We start from the raw sequence: 20,712 nt of genomic DNA, 5'->3' as shown, positions 1-20,712 counted from the left end.
GAAAAAGCTATATAAGGAGATGGAGATCAAAGTGTTATATGTACATGTAATGGATTATTTATGTGTAATCTAATCTAGAACAAGTGTGCAGTAAGAAGCAAGGAGAAGACTCAGATATGAAAGATTTAAACATATATTGATATATATGCTTGATTGATTTGTTTGTTGCAAATGTTTAAGTAGATAACAATGATAAATATGTAGTTATAGTGATGTTGTGATCTGTATGTGTTTTCAGAAGTATTTAGTTTTGACAGTGAAGTTTGCGGAATATGAGTTATGTTTACAATGAAGATATGTTTCAGTAATATAAGATAATTACATCGGTTTGCTTTTGGATAGTCACATATATACATATATATTTCTGTTTAGTTGCGTATATATTATGAGATATGTTTTTCAGTATATTGAAACCTATATGCGGGTGTTGCACATGATAAGTGTGTATACATGCTAGACTTCTCTATAAGAGTCGTGTATATATTCTGAGTTATATCTGGTCAGGGATTGTAGTGTTGGTTGATGATGACAGTTGATGAGTTATGTTGTATTTGTTTTTATTTGTCAATGACACCATAATCTGTATGGTTTTATTTGCAATGGTTTGGGTGTGCATTGATTTGATCTGGTTGTAGTGATTGATTCAGTAATCAATAACTTGATGTTTTAGCGATTTAGTTGGTTTACAGTGCTTCAATGATTCAAAATTTCAAATTAATTTTGGGCTTATTGTTTATGTTGGTCTAGTGTGAAAAGATGATGAAAGGTGGCATACAAGTTTTGATATTTGTTTGAGATAGGTGGATCCAGTGCGAAACATTTTTAAACATGGTCCACGAAGGGTGTTGAGGGTTGGAGCCTTTAGTGAGGGATTCAAAGATTCCTTCCAGTGGTAGCTAGTAAATATTTTGAGGGGGTAGGTGCTCCCTTTCGGTAGGAGCCGATAAATGAGATTAGGGGGTTTAGCTCCCTTCCAGTAGGTGTTGGAGAATGAGTGGAGGTTGTAGCCTCTTGTAGGTGGGTTCCTGCATGCGAGTAAGAATTTGTGCCTGTACAAGATGTAATGAAGTTTTTCAGAGATGATGGCAGAAGTGGTTTTCTCGCACATTGGGTTTCCACCTAAAATTTTGGTGTTATATGTGTGTTTCTTATGTGTTGTGATTTATTTGTTCTTTACTACATGCTCAATGTTTAATGGATCAATAATGAAATGGTTAAAGTTAACTCACTGATGGAATTTATGATAAATTAAGTAAACTGGATATACTCAGTTTTACTTCTCTGAAGTTGCATACACACGCGTGTTGCATAAATGATAGTACCATACAAAATTCTGAATGTGAAATTGTAAGTTTAAGAGAATTAAATATATTGATTGACCCCCACTAATACTTTTCCTAAAAACACAAACTATCTCTCTAACACACACACATGCACATACAAATTTATTTTTTAGCACCATGTTGAAGGTCAGATGCTTCTATAGAGTTCAAACCAAATTCCATTGAAAAATCCTTCTATTGGCTCATTTAGTTTTTCCAACTGAATAACCCTTACTTCTGTAACAAGCTTAATCATATATGGGCCTAACAAATGCATTTGAAACTTTCCTAGATGCTTCAAGAATTTCCTATTATACAACAAAACCTAGTCACCTGGCTTAAATTTCTTATGTTTTGTACATCTATCATGACAAGCATTCTCACATGTTTTTTGGACATTTTGGTAAAGTCTTGTTGTCGCACGATATTCTTCTAATTGCAAAAGATTTTAAAATATATTTTCTACTGCACCAAAATCAATCAAGTATGCCAATGCAACAATATATATACTTGGAACTATAAATTCCATAGGCGTCACTACTTCCTATCCATATACTAGTTAGGAAAGTGTTGGAAAAAGTATCTAGGTTCAGTCTTCATTAAATGTATTTGAGTGATCATGTAATGTACTTGTCAAAAGAATAAAGTAAAGAATTTTTATTATTGTTATTGTGACTTATTAAAGAGTGGGTTTCATTCTTGGGTCACCGTGTTTTAGGTCAAAGTCCCCATTGATGACTTCTAGGATTTGTTCTGAGTCAATAGAGTCATTGTAGTTTTAAAGAGACCCTTCTTGGGCTTTTGAATCGTGTAAAAAGGTTAAGCATTAAGTTAAATATGCTTAATATATCCTCCACACCAAGTTAGCCTAGAAGAAATCAAGTTATCTTAAGGACCCTGATTCAATCTCACATGGAGCCTATAAGTACAAGCACATCAAATTCATTTAGAATGCACTCGCTCACAAGAAGTTTGATATCTCTTGTAGCTGGGAAAAGTGTGAATTCTATTGTCGCGAAGCCAAAGGAAGTGTGATTTGGGAGGAGCCTACGGAGAAGAAGAAAATCAAAATTTTGGTACCTCTCTCTCTCTCTCTGTTTCATGCCCCAGATTGGGATATTGAAGTATTCCAAGTTTCACTATTTCGGAAGCTTCCAATTGTCAGAAACTACTACCTAGTCGAAGTTGCCAGAAAGGGGTTAAAATTCTAGGAGGCTGACTTGGTGTGGAGGGAGGGTCTGGTCTTGGTCTAGGGTGAAGGGTCTCAAAGAATACTATTGAAAGGAAAAAATTCTTGACTGGGGTTTCCCCTCGAGGGGAGTTTTTCCCTGGCATAGTGCCTACATCCGATGTCTATTGTTTTATGTGTTGCTACTTTGGTAGTTGCTTGATGAACTAAAATAAAGAAGATATAAAGAATCATAATAAAAAGAAACATCACAAGTAATAATGAATAATAAGAAAGTATTTTTTCCTTTCTGATTTTCTAACATGGTATCAGAGCTTTGGTGAAGAAAGAATAAAAAGGCAGTCTCAAGAACTTGATCAAGGAACCATTCAAAGGATTATCTTAGGGAAGAAATCTACTATATTCAAGGAATATTTATAACACAATCAAGGGAGAGAACAAACTTGAAGGGGCCTCAAACTAAATGTATTGGAATAAAATGATTGACCTCATCCTTGAAAAGAACAAGATACTAGACTTGGTCAAAGAAAAAGTAAAGAAGCTGACATAGGATTCCAGTGATGCTGACAAAGTGAAATTCAGGGAACTAGAATCTGTGGCCATGACTCTAATGGTAGAAGGAATAAAGTACAACCTTCCCATTCATATCTAACATCGATCATGCTTAGGAAATGTATGAATCCTTATCAAAGTTATTTACTATTAAGAACATTGGTCAAGTACAAAGTTTGAAGTCGAATGAGCTAAGGACCACAAAGATGATTACAGAAGACACGGTGACATCCTTGTTTGTGAATATAGCAAAAATCAAGGATGACCTTTTGGTCGTTGATGAAATTGTTCCAAACAAAGAACTCATGATCACTTCCCTATTAGGATTGCCACCTACTTGAGGTGCATTTTTTGCAGGACTTAATAGTTGGAAAGTATCTCTCACCTTTGAATAAATATGGACTGCCTGCAGTCAGAAAGAATTAAGGGTCTTATTAGTTTCCAATCCTGAAGGAGTGTCAAATTCCTACATTTCTCAACAAAAAGGAAAGAAATTGAAAGGACCAAGGAAGAAAGTTGACATGTCTAAGGTAGAATGCTATCAATGTCATAAGAAGGGTCACTATAGGAGTGACTGTCCCGACAATCCAAGAAACAAGAAGAGAGAAAGAGATCAAGCCAACATTGTTGAAGAAGGAGACCCAAATAAAGTCAAGCTCAAAGAATCTGACATTAGAAACTTACACTACTAAGTCCTTTTCTTGTATCTTTAGATATCTTGTTTTATATTTTTGATGTTTTATAATTTATAGGTTTTTAACATATTTTTCGAAAATACATTTTTGTTGTTTTTATAAGTTTGTAGGAATCTCTCAAGCTTTGGAGGGAGCCCCCAAAAACTCCCAAAGATAATTATCTCATTTTCTTTCAGCTTTTGGTTTCATGTACTCATTCTATTTTGATTATATTAAATACTAAGCACCATTCTCCCTCGATTTTTTTTACCAGGAAGACATCTATACCCTCAAGGAGTATGGAAGAAAGCCACCGAAGATAAAGTTTGTCAAGAACCAAAGGTATGCCTTAAACTACAAAAACATTGAATTCTTTAGTTTATTCATTTAACAATCTGTTACTAACATTGTTGTCCCTATCTATATTGAATTATATCGATTCTTGTTTTGGGTGATTCATCACTTGATAAATCTACCCCACTCCTATTCTTAACTGATTTTATAGAACCCTAGACATGTTCTCTAGCAAACCCTAACCTAAGGGTATATGAATGTGAATGTATGAAACCCTAAACTTCTTAGGGATATTGTGAAATTCTATTTGAATTTTTATTTATGATGTCATGTTTGGGATTTTGGTATGATAAAGAAAACCTAACTTAGGGTTGAATGATAAAGTTTAAAATCCCAAACCTTTGAAGTATTGGTTATTTTTGGGTTTTCTACGTTCCTCTATTGAAAGCATAATTCATTAGGGTTTGGTGGAATGTATAAGAAAGACACTTATAATGTATCATAATTGATTTCCTTGGTATGTGTGTGTTTGTCCGATCAAACCCTACTCTAATCAAATTTGTTATCACTTTTCTTGATATTTGTGAAGTTTGGTTTAACTGACACATGATATGAAATGCCTTTGCATGATGATGATCGAAACCTAGCTTAGTCTGGCTTGGTATATGTATAATGTGGTAATGTTGTTTGACATATGATATGCTTATGTGTGATGATGAATTCCTAGATATGTGCGCTGACTTAATTATTGATGGTCATAAGTCTTAGGGTTTAATATAATCCTTTATATGAGTTTAATATTCTATGATGATGTTGTTTGGGAAATCTAGGGTTTTGAAACTAAAACCTAGTAGTTGTTAAATACTCTAGTATGTGTGCTATAACAATCTCAGATCTATTTATGTAATGATTATTGAGATTGTGAAAATGAAATTCTAGGGTTTTGGAGTTGAACTTTAGTAGAAGTAAAAATCTCTGATGTATGATGACAATATGAAGGTTTGAGATTTGTGTAAAATTGTTGAAATTTGAGTTTTGGTTGGGATTAATGTTTGATTGAAAATATATGGTTTGCAACTAACCCTAGTGGAAACTGGTCATGTTAATGGCTAAGTTGTGATTGGTTTTGATTGATTCTCTTGTATGAAATATAGGATTTGTATGAAACCCTAGTGGAAATATGACATATGAATTCTAAAAGTTGTTAGATACCTTGTAGAATTATGATTGTTTGAATTGTTTCTAGGGTTTTCTATATGTTGTAATAGGGTATGTCACACCTTTGAAAGAAACATTGAGACCCTAGATGGAATGAATGTTATTATGAAGTAGTCTAAGGTTTATGAAAAAGTCCCTAACAATATGTCGAAGAGTATATATGTCTTGTTAGTAATTAAGTTTGGGCATCTGATATGTATAAAGTTGAAATGATTCTCTAATTCTGAGATGCCTAACTTCATGCTTCTATAGATTTGGTTGTACTTTCTATCTTTGTTGTGCAGGTATGCAATCATCAATATGGTGAAGATGATCATTGATGTGATAAGCATGATGACGATAATGATAACTCTGATGAAATGGTTAGAATCCATGAATGATTCTCCCATGAAAAAAAGAAGAAGTTGATCTCCCTAAGGAAGCATGAATAAAAGAGATCTCTCTAATATTAAGAGGGAGTTTAGATAAAGAGATGCTCCCTGGTTGAGGGGAAGGGCATAGCTTGGTTTTATTGAAGAATTAATTTCGGAGGATATGTTGTTGCATGAGAAGTAGGAAAGGAAAGTGTATGATTGAGGAATCTTTTGTCAGAGATTCAGTTGATAGTCCTTGTTATCTCAAAATCAGGCCCTGGAAGGCTGATTACCAGGAAGACTTCAAGTAACTGTTTCAAACCAATCTTTTAGCTAAGGCTTAGCCTCCTTAGCCTGAGAGGGCTCTCTCAAAGGATTAAAGTTTTTTGATTATGATTAAGATGGCTAACTCTTTGTGAAACAAATAGGAATGAAGCTGGTGGAATCAAAATTAGCAAGCATCCATTGGGCTTATGGAGTCATATATCATTTAGCATTAACAGTAGAATTGGCTTTGCAATAAAATCAAGGCATTCAGATTTCAATATAGGTAGAGTACACCAAACACAAAAAGGACAGTTTCCGAGTATATGAAGGAAATTAGAACACTGCAAGTGATTTCTAAGTAATCAAATACTCATAATACTATAGACAACATGAAAAGACAACAAAAGGAACTCATACATTGAACTCTCTATGATTCTTGAGCAGCAGAAGCCAGTACTGTATTACCAAAAGAAACAGAGTCTTTACATAAGCTTAATAACAGAGCTTTTTTACATAAATTTCCAACCAACAATGTAAACTTTGAAACGGGAATTGATACTGTTACCCGTTTCGTAGAGATAGCTAAAAAGTGACCTGATTTTGAAAATGGGTGATACAGAACACACATGTTTTTTCTAGAGCATAGTTTTTGGCACTTTAGTTTTTTTTATGCACATCACGTTTTAGAATGGTAGTGATTTTCATGCTGATTTTAAAAGGTGAGCATTCTGCATCATACTCCTTTTTTAAAAGCCCTGTTTTTTGGCTTTAAATTTTTTAATGTATAAAATGTAAATAATTATTTAGTAAATTTGATAATTTTTGAAGTGGTCGTTTTCTTCACATTTTCTTGTTTTTTATTATAATTATAATTTTTTTTTTTTTTTTTCGTGAGGTTTTTACTGTTTTGCATTTTTAAATTAGAAGGTCGATATTTAGACTTTTCGATATTCTACATATTTATACATCCTTAATTAATTTTTCAATCGACATGAAATAATTGTTTCTAAAAAACAATATTTTTTAACAATGGACATAAAAATAACATTTTTTAACATAAATATAACTAAAAAACTACACGTTTTGATAATTTTTTGTTAGAATTGACATGTCAAAATCACAATTTTTATACGATAATTTTAACTAAAAATGGTTAAATAATAGCTTTTTCTATGAATTTCATGTCAAAAAAATAATAAAAATCACTTTTTTTTTCAAAAAATAATGATTAACTTAAAAATCAATGCAAAAATCACATATTACCAATATTGAACGTATAAAACCCTAATTGAGTGTTTATTCTTCTCATAAAATGTCAAAGTCAAAACATTGCAAAGCTTGATTTACAAGCATAACTTAAATTTAATCAACAATGTCACGTAATTCAAACTCTTCGTCCTCTAGAGTTTCATCATTGTCCTCTTCCACAATATTTTCTGTTTCATTTTGCTCATTTTCCTCTTCTAATGGGTCTTTGATGTCTGCGAAACTCCCAATGTATGTCTTTCCAAACATTCCATGTAATGGTGGTTGGGGTTCCTTTGCCATTTTTGCCACACGTGATTCACTAAAGTCCCCTTTCTTCAACCCAATTTCTTGCATTGCATCTGGAAGGAATTGAAGAGCATTAATTCTTTGCTGAATGAAATTGCACTATACTGGATCTTTTTCAATTGCAATGCAATTTCTTCCTTTTTGAAGGCAACATGCTAGTGTTGTACCTAATTTTCAAGCACAAAAGAAATAATGAACTAAATTAGTACAATGACATATTAATTAAAAAAAATAACATATTGAAATTCAATTCCATATAATAAAACTTACCTGAGCCAGAAAATAAATCCAAAACCCAATCTCCTTCATTTGAACAAATGTCTATAAGATAGTTAATCAATAATTGTGGTTTTTGATAAATGTTAACTATCTCTCCTTTTGCTTCTTTGTCTTCATATGTTAGTTTTCTCACAACAGCATCATAACTCAGTATTTGGCTATGACTCTTTCTGTCTACCCGATTAAAAATCATAGACATATGGCTATCATATTTTGCCCAACTATCAATATGAATGAACTCACAATCATTTATAAATTGTTGATCTTCATTGTGAAGAAGATTTGACTTTTCCCTGTAACATGAAATAGTAAAATTTAAATTAACTTGTACATAAATAAATTTTTCAACATTAATCAAATATACATTTTAAACGTCTTACCATGTAAGCTGCATCCTTGAATTTGTTTTCCCCTTGAAGCTTGACAATATCATTGCCAATTGTGTGTCTGAATGAAATGTCACAAATATTCATAATGGTGATGACGTGACTTCTACAAATCCCGCAACCACTTTACTAAAAGCTTGATAAGTATAAGGGTCACTATCATAGTCAATGTTTGGAATATTGAAACCATGGGGAATATTTGCAATGACTAGGGCATAATCCCTTTTAGGTATGAGTTTAGCAATGTCTTCACAGTCGCCTTGTATTACTTGATATTGAATAGTGTCTAGCCCATTCCAAATGAAATGATTAAGAGTTGGATCAAATTGAATATCCTTAATACGTTGCTTCCTTAGTCTTTCGATCTTTATTTTTTCGATAAAGGTTTTGAAACTATCGGGCACTCCATTATCATCCTTCCTCATCTTTTATAAAATAAACAAATATATGTGTAAGTTATAAATTAAAAATAGTACACAGGTGAATAAAAATGAATGTATAAATCAAGATACCTTTTTAAATGCAAGATAAAAAGCTTTTAATGTTGATGTAGAACTTGAATCTGGATAGTTGCGTACGACATCATCCCAACTACCTTCATTCAACAATCTAACCATTTGTTCTTGAATTTTCATGTAAACTTTGTGACTGCATAGATAAAGTAACAAAAAGTTAATATAATGATATGTATAACAAATACTACCAAGAACAGCATGTTTTATTTAAAATATAATTATAATCTAGAAATAAATAAAAATATTTCAAGAAGCTTTTGAAATTCTTCAGACATTTCCTCCAATGATAATTCCCCTGACCTCACACGAGATAATATTGTTTTGACAATTTTCTCATCTTTCACTCCTTGCATCGCCCTCCAAGGTGTGATAGTCATATCGTCTAGAAGATGCTTCATTTCAGGAGCTAATTTACTGTTGCCACATATGAATGGCATAGACTTTTTGACCTTCTGGTTTTTAATGGCAATGTCTTCCCACATGCCAAAAATCTCATCAATCAACCTCCAAACATATCCAGTTCTAAATGCCAATTGGAAAATGTTATCAACACCTCTGAATAAATCACTATGTTTGCTTCCCTTTCCACCTTTTGAATTGGTTTTCTCTCCAATTTGATATCCTATTTCCATACAACATTCCTTTCGGAACTCTGCAGTAACTTTTGTCCTATCCCCGCCACATTTTTCTTCAAATTCACTATGAATGAATCTAACCCTTTGGATGAAAGTCATAGACATCCTATATTCATTATCTGAATTATGATTCCATGCCACTAACTTTTCTTCTGTATCAGATAAACCAGCGTAAATGATACATTTCATTGTTTCAAAATGTGGGTTATTAAGATATTCCTCCATAAATTGTCTTTGAGCTTCTACAGAATGGTTCCCCCCAAGCACATAATAATTGTATTCAAAACATTTGACTTATCAAATGCTTCTTTGTTGGGAACTTGAAGTGGATCAACAAGAAGCACATAACTAACCACATGAGCATATGGATTGTACCTCATCAATGTCTTCAAGTTGTGAACATGCAGATGATGTGGCTTTCTAACTTGATATTGACATTGTCCTTCACTTGCTTTATAGGTTTGCCTGACATTAAGCTGAAATGTGCGACCACCATCAATTAAGTTTCTCTTTGTCAAATTCTCTCGAATGACATTTTGTTTTGTTTTGATAATGCCATCTTCTAAATCAGCTCTTGGTGTAATGATTTCTCTACTTTCTTTTGAAGTTTCACTAGGTTCTTGACTGCTGGTAATGACTGCTTCAAAATCATCAACTCTACTTTTCTTGGTCATAACATTCCCACCAGAGTTATTCTTGGGCATTGTTACTTTTGGATTTTTATGGCTCTTCTCAGTTCCAATGTCATCTTTAGTAATGACAACATATGTTTCATCATCAATTTCAACTTCATCGTTCTCAAAAGTAATTTGTTTACCCTTGCTAGATTTATCCACCAGAGACCTTTTTTTCTGATTCTTTGGATGTAGTTTTGTAGCATTATCAATTACTTCATTTTGCCTATTTTCCATATTTTCTTCTGACACTGAGTAAAAACTGCTGACAACTTTCATGATATCATTCTCAATGAGATGAATGCCTCCCAACCTAATTGAACAACTTTCAACGAAATTCTGCCAAACAAAATATCATATGTCAATAAAAAACAAAGTTAAAAAATATAGTGAGACACTTTAAAAAACGCAAAATACAAATATAAATAATAATTCTTACGATGTTTTGTGTCATCTCATTTACGATTTGACTACACAACTTTGTAGATACCTCTCTCGTGTCATACAATGAATATGATAGTTGGTATTTAACCCTTTCATGTGACTTGGGAGCTTTTGTAAGTACGTAAACAACTTCAGTGTCCGGTACCGAACACATATCTACGACTCTTCCCATCACCTCAAAAATTCCATTATCATTTGGTATATCGATATATAGATATATATTCACATTTACGCTTTCTCTTTCTTTCACATACCACATTCTTGATGGAAATTTCACCTCTTTCGAATTCTTCTAGTCTGAAATCATCTTCTTATCACTTGAGGCACTTGAAAGATTTGTAGTCATGAGCTCAGGTGGAGTTTGTTCACCAATTTTTCTTTTAGATGCACCTTTATGAGTCTTTGGTCCAGAAAGATTCACTGAAATTCTCTTTGATGCCATTTTCCTGAAAAATAGAAACACAAAAATCAGTAAATAATAAAAACATATTAACTTAAAGTAACAACGAAAACATATCATAAATTTTAATCAACAATCGCCCCAGCCACCGCCCCTCATATTCCAAAAGGACATGCATTAACATTCCAGTGTAAAAAAGTAAATCACGAATAAAACATTTTGCTCGGGCACCCTCACCGACCCCCCCCCCCCACATGGCATGGGCGCCCCCACCGACCCACCCCCCCTCGCACGGCATGGGCGCCGTCACCCACCAACCCCCCCCACACGGCATGGGCGCCCTCACCCACCCACCCCCCCAAGCATCCCAAACCCCCACCCCGGTGGCCCGGGCGCCCCGGCCCAACCCCCACAACCCTCTCCGGCCCGGGTGCCCTCACCCGCCCGCCCACCCCAACTCTCTCCCTACTCCGCCCTCGCCCCGCCCGCCCGCCCGCCCGCGTGCCCGACCGACCCAGGCGCCCTAACCCACTCCTCTGGGCGCCCTGCCTACCTCTCCCCCAACCTGCGTGCCCCGCACCCCCTCACCCACCCACTCCAACCCTCCCAGCGCCCCACCCCTCCGGGCGCCCTCGCCCACCCGCCCGCCCCACCCCTCCAGGCGCCCTCACCCGGCCCCCCGCCCGGCGCCCTCACCCACCCGCCCGCCTCACCCGAACCCCCCTCCGCCCGGGCTCCCTACCTCTTCCCACACCCGCCCACCCTGCACCCCCTCACCCGCCCGCTCCAACCCTCCCGGCGCCCTCACCCGCTCGTCCGCCTGGCGCCCTCACCCACTCGCCCGCCTCAACCAAACCCCCCTCCGCCCGGGCTCCCTACCTCTCCCCCAACCTGCCCACCCCGCACCCCCTCACACACCCCTCACCCACCCGCTCAACCCCTCCCGACGACCTCGCCCGCTCCCCCACCCGGCGCCCTCACCCACCCGCCTGCCTTACCCCAACCCCCCTCCGCCCGGGCTCCCTACCGCACCCCCTCACCCCGCACCCCTTCACCCGCACACCCTGCACCCCCTCACCCGCCCGCTCCAACCCGCCTGCCCCAACCCGCCCGCCCCGCCCCTTTAGGCGCCCTCGCCCGCCCGCCCGCCCCACACCTCCGGGCGCCTTCACCCGGCCCCCCGCCCGGCGCCCTCACCTGCCCCCCCGCCCGGCGTCCTCACCCACCCGCCCGCTTCCCACGAACCGCCCTCCGCCCGGGCGCCCTCGTGCAGGCACCACCCAGGCCGCCCGCTCCCTCGCCCGGCAGGCAGGGTCGCCCTGCCTGTAGGGTGAGGGCGCGGGCGGCCTGGGTGGCGCCTGCACGAGGGTGCCCTCCCTCGTGTAGGCGCCACCTGGGTCGTCCGCGCCCTCGCCTAGCAAGCAGGGTCACCCTGCCTGCCGGGCGAGGGCGCGGGAGGCCCGGGTGGCCCCTGCACGAGGGCGCCCAACCTCGTGCAGGCGCCACCCGGGCCGCCCGCGCCCTCGCCCAGCAGGCAAGGCGACCCTGCCTGCCGAGCGAGGGCACGAGCGGCCCGGGTGGCACCTGCACGAGGGCGCCCAACCTCGTGTAGGCGCCACCCGGGCCGTCGGCGCCCTCGCCTGGCAGGCAGTGTCACGCCCCTACACCTGCGGTAGTCTTCCAACCGCTTGTAGCGAGGTGCGGCACCACTGAACGCTTTCTTTTTAACAATACTAACATTCGTGGACTACTCCTACTCCAACATTAACATACTTAGTTTGTGTTTTGCAACCAAGTAAAAGCATTATCCTTTATACCTTAATGAAGCCCATACTCATTCATTATCCATATGCAATTAACCGAGAACATCAACAATTGCAAACAAGTATAAAGGGGAGGGGCAACTCCCCGTAATGTGAGTCTGCCCGACAATTTTATTAAGAATATCAGATTAAAATACAACAGTGTGTCTTGGCCGAACCAAATCTCACACTTACTCAATTTTTACAAAAGACAGGCCACCTGCCTTTTACAACATGTTCTGCACCCTTGCACGAAGGGAGGTGCTCACCCGAGCCACCCAAGATCCCTTAGCCAAGTCCTGCATAAAACCGTGTACAAAAATCCACTCACACATGGGACTCTTTGCCAACCATCACATAAGACAAAACCTGCACAACTTCCCAAGTCCAATGCGCATGAGGTATGCGCATTTCCTTAACCAAACTGCGCACTCCTCTTTGCCTTACGAAGGTATATGAGCGAAAGACTTATGTTCAAATGAGCCTCCTCACATGTCATATATATATGCAATGTACATGGGTTTTACATGGGGTGTGCAGCCCCATGGCCGACCCCATAAACCCATCATACATGCCCATATGCACCATTAAACAAGTCGGCTTTCATCCTTTAATCCGTCGCATATAAGTTCGCCCAACACTTAGTCGAATTTCTAAGTGTTGCACTTATCGTCGCATTGTCGTGCACGGTTTCGTCGCATTTCCGTGTGTGCTCACCCACCCTTGTGCGCTCACCCGCCCGCCTGTCGTGCAGACCCGCCCGCCATGCAGCGTTGCCCGCCCGCCGTGCAGCCTCGCCCGCCTGTCGTGCAGACCCGCCCGTGCGCCCGTGCACGGTGACTTTGGCCGGCGCCTGAACGTGTTCGTAACCAAGGACCTTACATCCTCCTCCACCTGAAATCATTGTCGTCCTCGACAACATACCATCCCGGTAGCTCTCCACCAAGATCATCATCATCCACGATGTCGACCTTTCCACACAAGGCAAACATCCCTGCAACATATGTAGAGACTCTTCTCCACTATGTCTCGGCTTAATGACCACTGCCACCAAGCTCACCATACCAAGGTATGTATCTCCATAATCCATGCTCAGGTCCATGGAAACTCCATCCATCTCATCTGCAACATGTTGTCCATATGTGTGCCTCCTCCATGTGAAGAGACCATCTCCTCAAACCAACTCTCGATGTGCCCCATTCAGGTCCATGAAGCCTCTTCATCATCTGCAATGTGCCATCCTCAAGTCTCCAATCTTATCAACTCTTGATGTGCCCCATTCAGGTCCATGAAGTCCTCTTCATCATCTGCAATGTGTCGTCCTCAAGTCCCCATGTCACACTAGCAAGTCCTCCTGCATAACATTCCTGCCCTAGCACTCCTCTTTGGATGTCCCTTGACATCTTTACAAGTGCTTTCACACAATGTCCTTGCATAGGTCTGCCATGCTCCATGTCTTCAAGTCCCCAACCTGATGTCCATGACTAAGCTGCCCATGTAGTCCAACCAAGTAGACACATCACAACATCTGGCCATCTCATCCAAGTCTTCGATCTTCGGTTTAGTGAACTTGGTCACTCAACCATCCCATCATTGCATCATTATGTCATGAGTCCCTTCACCATAGCTCCTTCACCAAAGTGTCCACCAAGACTATCTCTTGGTCTCGGCCATGAGAATTCCACCCAAAACATCACAAGTGTTTTCCCTCCTCAATCTATCCATGAGTCATGCCAGGCACTTAGCCAATTCTTCATGTGGCTAAAGCATGACCCAATCCTCCATAATGTTCATCAAGTTCCACCCTTGTCAGGGATCCTTGCACCTTTCATCATAAGGTCACAAGTAACCCCAACAAGCCCTGCAACAATTGACAATCCTTGCTTCTCCATACAAGGTTCCATCATAGTCATCCATGGTAAGATCCTCCCCAGCATTGGCAAACTGGCTTTGCCCTTTCCTGCACATGGTCCATCTCCCAAATGCCCAAATGAAACACAAGTATCATCACTTACTTCATCATCATGAGGCTCCTCCATGTGAGTGACCTCATCCATACATGTTGACAAACTGCACGATCCTGGTTCAACTTGATCAGCCTCAAGTTCATCCTTCATCGTAGTCATGTCTGCAACATCTTCATCTACCACGGCTTCCTCTTCCTTGTTAGCACAATCTGCAACTTCATCTTGCTCTATTGTCCAACCAAGTTGAAGAAGTTCTTCCTCAGCTTCATCCTTCCTCTTCAAGGCTAGGAGATGCCTCACTTCCTTCTGTCTTATCTCGAGCTCCTTGAATTCTGCTTCAATCAAGTCTACTTCCTTTGCAAGTCGAAGAGCTTCCCCTCTATCAGGAATCCCTTCCTTAACCAAGGCACGGAGAGCATCCTTTGTTTCAAACAACCTTTTGCCACATTCTACAAATCCTTGTTTTACTCTTTCTGACTCTTCAAGTAGACTCCCTTCGAATTCTTCGAAGGATGTATAACCCAATTTCTGCAAGATAGACATCTTCACCTGCAACCTGAACCGGCCCTTGTCTCACTTCGTGTGAAACGGTCCCCTTCACCTGCAAGTACCCTTGTCACTGTCACGAGCAACTTTTGCTCACCAGCTCCAACCGAGCTCTGATACCAACTGTCACGCCCCTACACCTGCGGTAGTCTTCCAACCGCTTGTAGCGAGGTGCGGCACCACCGAACACTTTCTTTTTAACAATACTAACATTCGTGGACTACGCCTACTCCAACATTAACATACTTAGTTTGTGTTTTGAAACCAAGTAAAAGCATCATCCTTTATACCTTAATAAAGCCCATACTCATTCATTATCCATATGCAATTAACCGAGAACATCAACAATTGCAAACTAGTATAAAGGGGAGGGGCAACTCCCCGTAATGTGAGTCTGCCCGAAAATTTTATTAAGAATATCAGATTACAATACAACAGTGTGTCTTGGCCGAACCAAGTCTCACACTTAATCAATTTTTACAAAAGACAGGCCACCTGCCTTTTACAACATGTTCTGCACCCTTGCACGAAGGGAGGTGCTCACCCGAGCCACCCAAGATCCCTTAGCCAAGTCCTACATAAAACAGTGTACAAAAATCCACTCACACATGGCACTCTTTGCCAACCATCACATAAGACAAAACCTGCACAACTTCCCAAGTCCAATGCGCATGAGGTATGCGCATTTCCTTAACCAAACTGCGCACTCCTCTTTGCCTTATGAAGGTATATGAGCGAAAGACTTATGTTCAAATGAGCCTCCTCACATGTCATATATATATGCAATGTACATGGGTTTTACATGGGGTGTGCAGCCCCATGGCCGACCCCATAAACCCATCATACATGCCCATATGCACCATTAAAAAAGTCGGCTTTCATCCTTTAATCCGTCGCATATAAGTTTTCCCAACACTTAGTCTAATTTCTAAGTGTTGCACTTATCGTCGCATTGTCGTGCACGGTTTCGTCGCATTTCCATGTGCGCTCACCCCGCACGTGTGCGCTCACCCGCCCATCGTGCAGACCCGCCCGCCTGTCGTGCAGACCCGCCCGCCTGTCGTGCAGACCCACCCGTCGTGCAGCCTCGCCCGCCCGCTGTGCAGCCTCGCCCGCCTGTCGTGCAGACCCGCCCGCCGGTCGTGCAACCCGTGCGCCCGCGCCCGCCCGTGCGCCTGTGCCCGCCCGTGCACGATGACTTCGGCCGGCGCCCGAACGCATCCGTAACCAAGGACCTTACTAGCAGGGTCGCCCTGTCTGCCGGGCAAGGGCGCGGGCGGCCCGGGTGGCGCCTGCACGAGCGCGCCCAACCTCGTTCAGGCGCCACCCGGGCCGCCCGCGCCCTAGCCCGGCAGGCAGGGTGATTCCCAGAATCGCCCTGCCTGCCGGGCGAGGGAGCGGGCGGCCCAGGTGGTGCCTACACGAGGGCGCCCCCCCTTGTGCAGGCGCCACCCGGGCCGCCCGCGCCCTCGCCCGGCAGGCAGGGCGATTCCGGGAATCGCCCTGCCTGCCAGGCGAGGGCGCGGGCGGCCAGGGTGGCGCCTACACGAGGGCACCCAACCTCGTGCAGGCGCCACCTGGGCCGCCCGCGCCCTCGCCCGGCAGGCAGGGCGATTCCGAGAATCACCCTGCCTGCCGGGCGAGGGCGCGGGCGGCCCGGGTGGCGCCTGCACGAGGGGGGGCACCCTCGTGCAGGCACCACCCAGGCCGCCCGCGCGCGTGGGCATCCCGTGTGGCGCCTGCACGAGGGCGCCTGTAAGGCCTTCGTGACTCGGGCAGGCGTGCACGACGAGCGGGCACTCCTTGCACGACGAGCGTGCGCTCCATGCACGACGAGCGGGCGAACGACATGCGACGGTCCTCCGGATATGCGACATTAAAATGCGACGAAAGGGAAAAGATGCTTAAAATGGTTAAGTGTTGATCCTTGTTTATATGCGATGACAAATGGAGTTTGGCCGACGTGTGAAGTGCACATATGGGCATGATATGAAGGTTGTGGGGTCGGCCTTAAGGCTGGACACCTCCTTCCAACCACATGCAGAGTTGTATATAAATATGATGGACTTGAAGTTCATTTGGCATCACTCAACAAGCTCGCACTTCCTCTACGCATTGGACAGGGGTAAAACAAGTGCGCAGAAAAGAGGAGTGCGCATATCTCATGCGCTCCTCTTGTGAAGGGCGCAGATTTGCCGGAAGTCATTCGTGGGGTGTTCAAGGTGCGGTTTGAGGCAGATTGTGCAGGACTTAAAGGTGGAGTTCTTGGTGTCTCGGGTGAGCACCCTCCTACCGTGAGAAGTTAGTACATGTATTGTAAAGGCTGTCTATGCCTTGATTGTAAATTATTCTAAGTGTTGGCTTGGAGCTTGCCAAGCATCACTTGTATTGTATTATTGAAGAAATTGTTATAATATATTGTTGGGCAGACTTTCCGGGAGTTTCCCCTCCCTTTATACTTGTGTGCAATTGTTATTGTTCTTGGTTAATTGCATATGGATAATGAATGAGTATGGGCTTCATTAAGTATAAAGGATAAATGCATTTTACTTGGTTGCGAAACACAAACTAAGTAAGGACAAGTGAATTAGGCGTAGTCCATGTGCACGAGTATTGTTAAAAAGAAAGTGTTCGGTGGTGCCGCACCTCGCCGGCATGGTTGAAAGACCACCGTAGGCTTGGGGGCGTGACAGGTGGTATCAGAGCTGATATCCTAGTTGATGATTGAAGCATTAAATCTGATACACAACTTGACAGTTGGTATCAGAGCAAGGTTTTCTCGTGAAGGTTTGAGCAGGGTTGCTCGTGACAGTGACAAGGGTACTTTCAGGTGAAGGAAGTCGTTTCACACGAAGTGGAACAAGGACCGGTTCATGGTTGCAGGGAACTTGGTGAAGCTGGTAAAGGTTGGAACCGGGTGTCGTAGAGTTGGGCAGGCGGTACTACGTGCTGATCATACGATTTGGGCACTTGTCAGATGGGCAAGTGGGACTGCATGTGGACAGGTATACACGGTTTGGGCATCTTTGGACCAAACGAAGTACGAACCGAGGAAGATGAAGTACAAGGCATGGCAAGTTTGGGAGAAGGTGAAGGGAAGCTCTTGCTTACCTCATACAGGTTGAAGAGGTTGAAGGAAGAGAATCCCCGGATCCGAGATAAGCTTGAAGTCTTGGAAAAGAATGTTGAAGGAGAGCTTCTTCAACTTGGTTGGACAATGGAGCAAGGTGAAGTTGCAGATTGTGCTATCAAGGAAGAGGAAGTGATGATGATTGAAGATGTTGCAAACATGACCATGATGGAGGATGAACTTGAGATTGATCAAGTTGAACCAGGATCGTGCAGTTTTCCAGCATGGATGGATGAGGATACTCATATGGAGGAACCTCATGACAATGATGATGAAGTAAGTGTTGATACTTGTGTTTCATTTGAGCATTTGGTAGATGGACCGTATGCAGGGAAGGGCAAAGCCAGTTTGCCGAGGCAAGGGAGCATCTTACCATGGATGTCTATGATGGAACCTTGTATGGAGAAGCAAGGATTGTTGTTTGTTGCAGGACTTGTTGGGGCTGCTTGTGACCTTATGATAGAAGGTACAAAGGCCCTTGACAAGGGAGGAACATGATGATCGTTGTGGATGATTGGGTCATGCTTTAGCCACATGGCTAAGTGCCCGACATGACTCATGGACAGGTTGAGGAGGGCACACACTTGATGATGTTTGGGTGGACTTCTCATGGCCGAGACCAAGAGATAGTCTTGGTGGAACCTTCAGTGGGGGAGCTATGATGGAAGTGACTTATGATGATGATATGGTTAGGTGACCAAGTTCACTAGACCGAAGATTGTAGACTTGGATGAGGATGACCGATGGTTGTGATGAGTTTACTTGGTTGGACTACATGGGCAACATAGTCATGGACATTAGGTTGGAGACATGGAGCATGGCAGTCTTATGCAGGGACATTATGTGGAGCACTTGTAGAGGTGTCACTTATGGGCATCCAATGAGGAGTGCCAAGGCAGGAATGTTGTGCAGATGGATTTGCTGATGTGACATGGGGACTTATCAGTTGTGAGCCTATGGAGAGGTTGTACACTCTTGTGCAACAAGACCATGGACTTGGATGGAGTTGTGAGCAGACTATGGAGCATTCTTACTACATGGAGAGTTGAGGCATCTTGTAGAGACCTTTGGGCCGAGAATTGTATGCTTGCTAGAGTGTTGGTTGGGGATGACTTATGGAGCTCATGATGACATGAGATTGTTGTGACTTTTGGGGACTTCATACATGGTGGACTTAGAGGATTTGATGCATTGAGGAGCTGAGGTCAGGTGACTTTGATGCAGTATGGGATGCATACTTTCAAAGTACATGTATGTGCATGACTTGAAAGAGTGACTTGAGGTGGAGGATCGATATGAGACACTTTGGAGTGATGGAGTTATGATGATGATGATGCCTTGGTGGAAACACTTGGGCCATGAGTTGAGCCGAGACTCAACTACCTTTTGACATGGGAGCTGATTGATCTATGATCATGAGCAGCACATGGATAGATGAGACAAGTAGATACTTGTTTCTATGGCAGACTTGAGGGATGGCACATTGCCGATGTGATGGAGGTAGCTTCATGGACTTGGATGTGGCATACCGAGAGTTGGAGTTTGATGAGATGGTCTCTTCATATGGAAGAGGTACACATATGGATGATGTTGGAGTAGATGTGGCTGACTTCGTGTAGCACATTGACACCAAACATCATGGATGACATGTTGCGGTTGAGATGAGGACTACTTCATGGAACTGAGCATGGTTTACTTATATGGATGGATTCTTGATCGAGTTCAGGATGTGACGGGATGCTTTGAGGAACGACTGATGGTGGCATGAGGATGTGCATTCTCATGGTTTGGACGTGACGGTTGGATTAGCTACCCAACTAGTTCAGACATGGGGGATATCAGTGTACAAAGATGTGTTAGCATTATGTTGGAGTATCATGGCAGCAGTTCACATGGGGATGACACATGATGAGGTCGACACGATATGTTGCAGTGAGCAGGCAGCTTGGATGGAGGGACCAGCCTTCCACGATGGAGCAGCATGTGGAGATTGTGACATGATGGTTGATGATCATGGATTGAGATGACTTCCGATATATGACATATTGTTGAGATGAGATGTTGGCACATGGTTGAGGTGTGTTAGCACTTGTTGACATATCATGGGCAGTTTTGCACATGGTGGTGATGACATGATGGAGTTGACACATTGTTGCGGTGGACATGTAGCTTGAGTTGGAGGGATCAACCTTCCATGGTGGAGAGCAACATGGGGAGATTGTGACAAGGTAGTCATGGCCATCTGATATATGACATACATTAGTATGGAGTATCTTGGTGACAGTTGGTTACTAAGATGAGAAATGTGGAGATGGAGTCCTACATATGTTGCAGAGATGTTTGCCTTATATGGAGGAGTCGACATCATGGATATTGATCTTGGTGGATGGCTACCGAGATGGTATGTTGTCGAGGACGACAACGATTTCAGGTGGAGGAGGATGTAAGGCCTTCGCGACTCGGGTAGGCGTGCACGACGAGCGAGCGGTTAACGCGACGGGCGGGCGCTCC

This window comes from Pinus tabuliformis, chromosome 1_2, assembly GCF_031772625.1.
Source record: "Pinus tabuliformis cultivar Carrire ecotype Pingquan chromosome 1_2, CPIR1, whole genome shotgun sequence".
Classification (NCBI taxonomy): domain Eukaryota; kingdom Viridiplantae; phylum Streptophyta; class Pinopsida; order Pinales; family Pinaceae; genus Pinus; species Pinus tabuliformis.
This window is presented reverse-complemented; position numbering follows the sequence as displayed.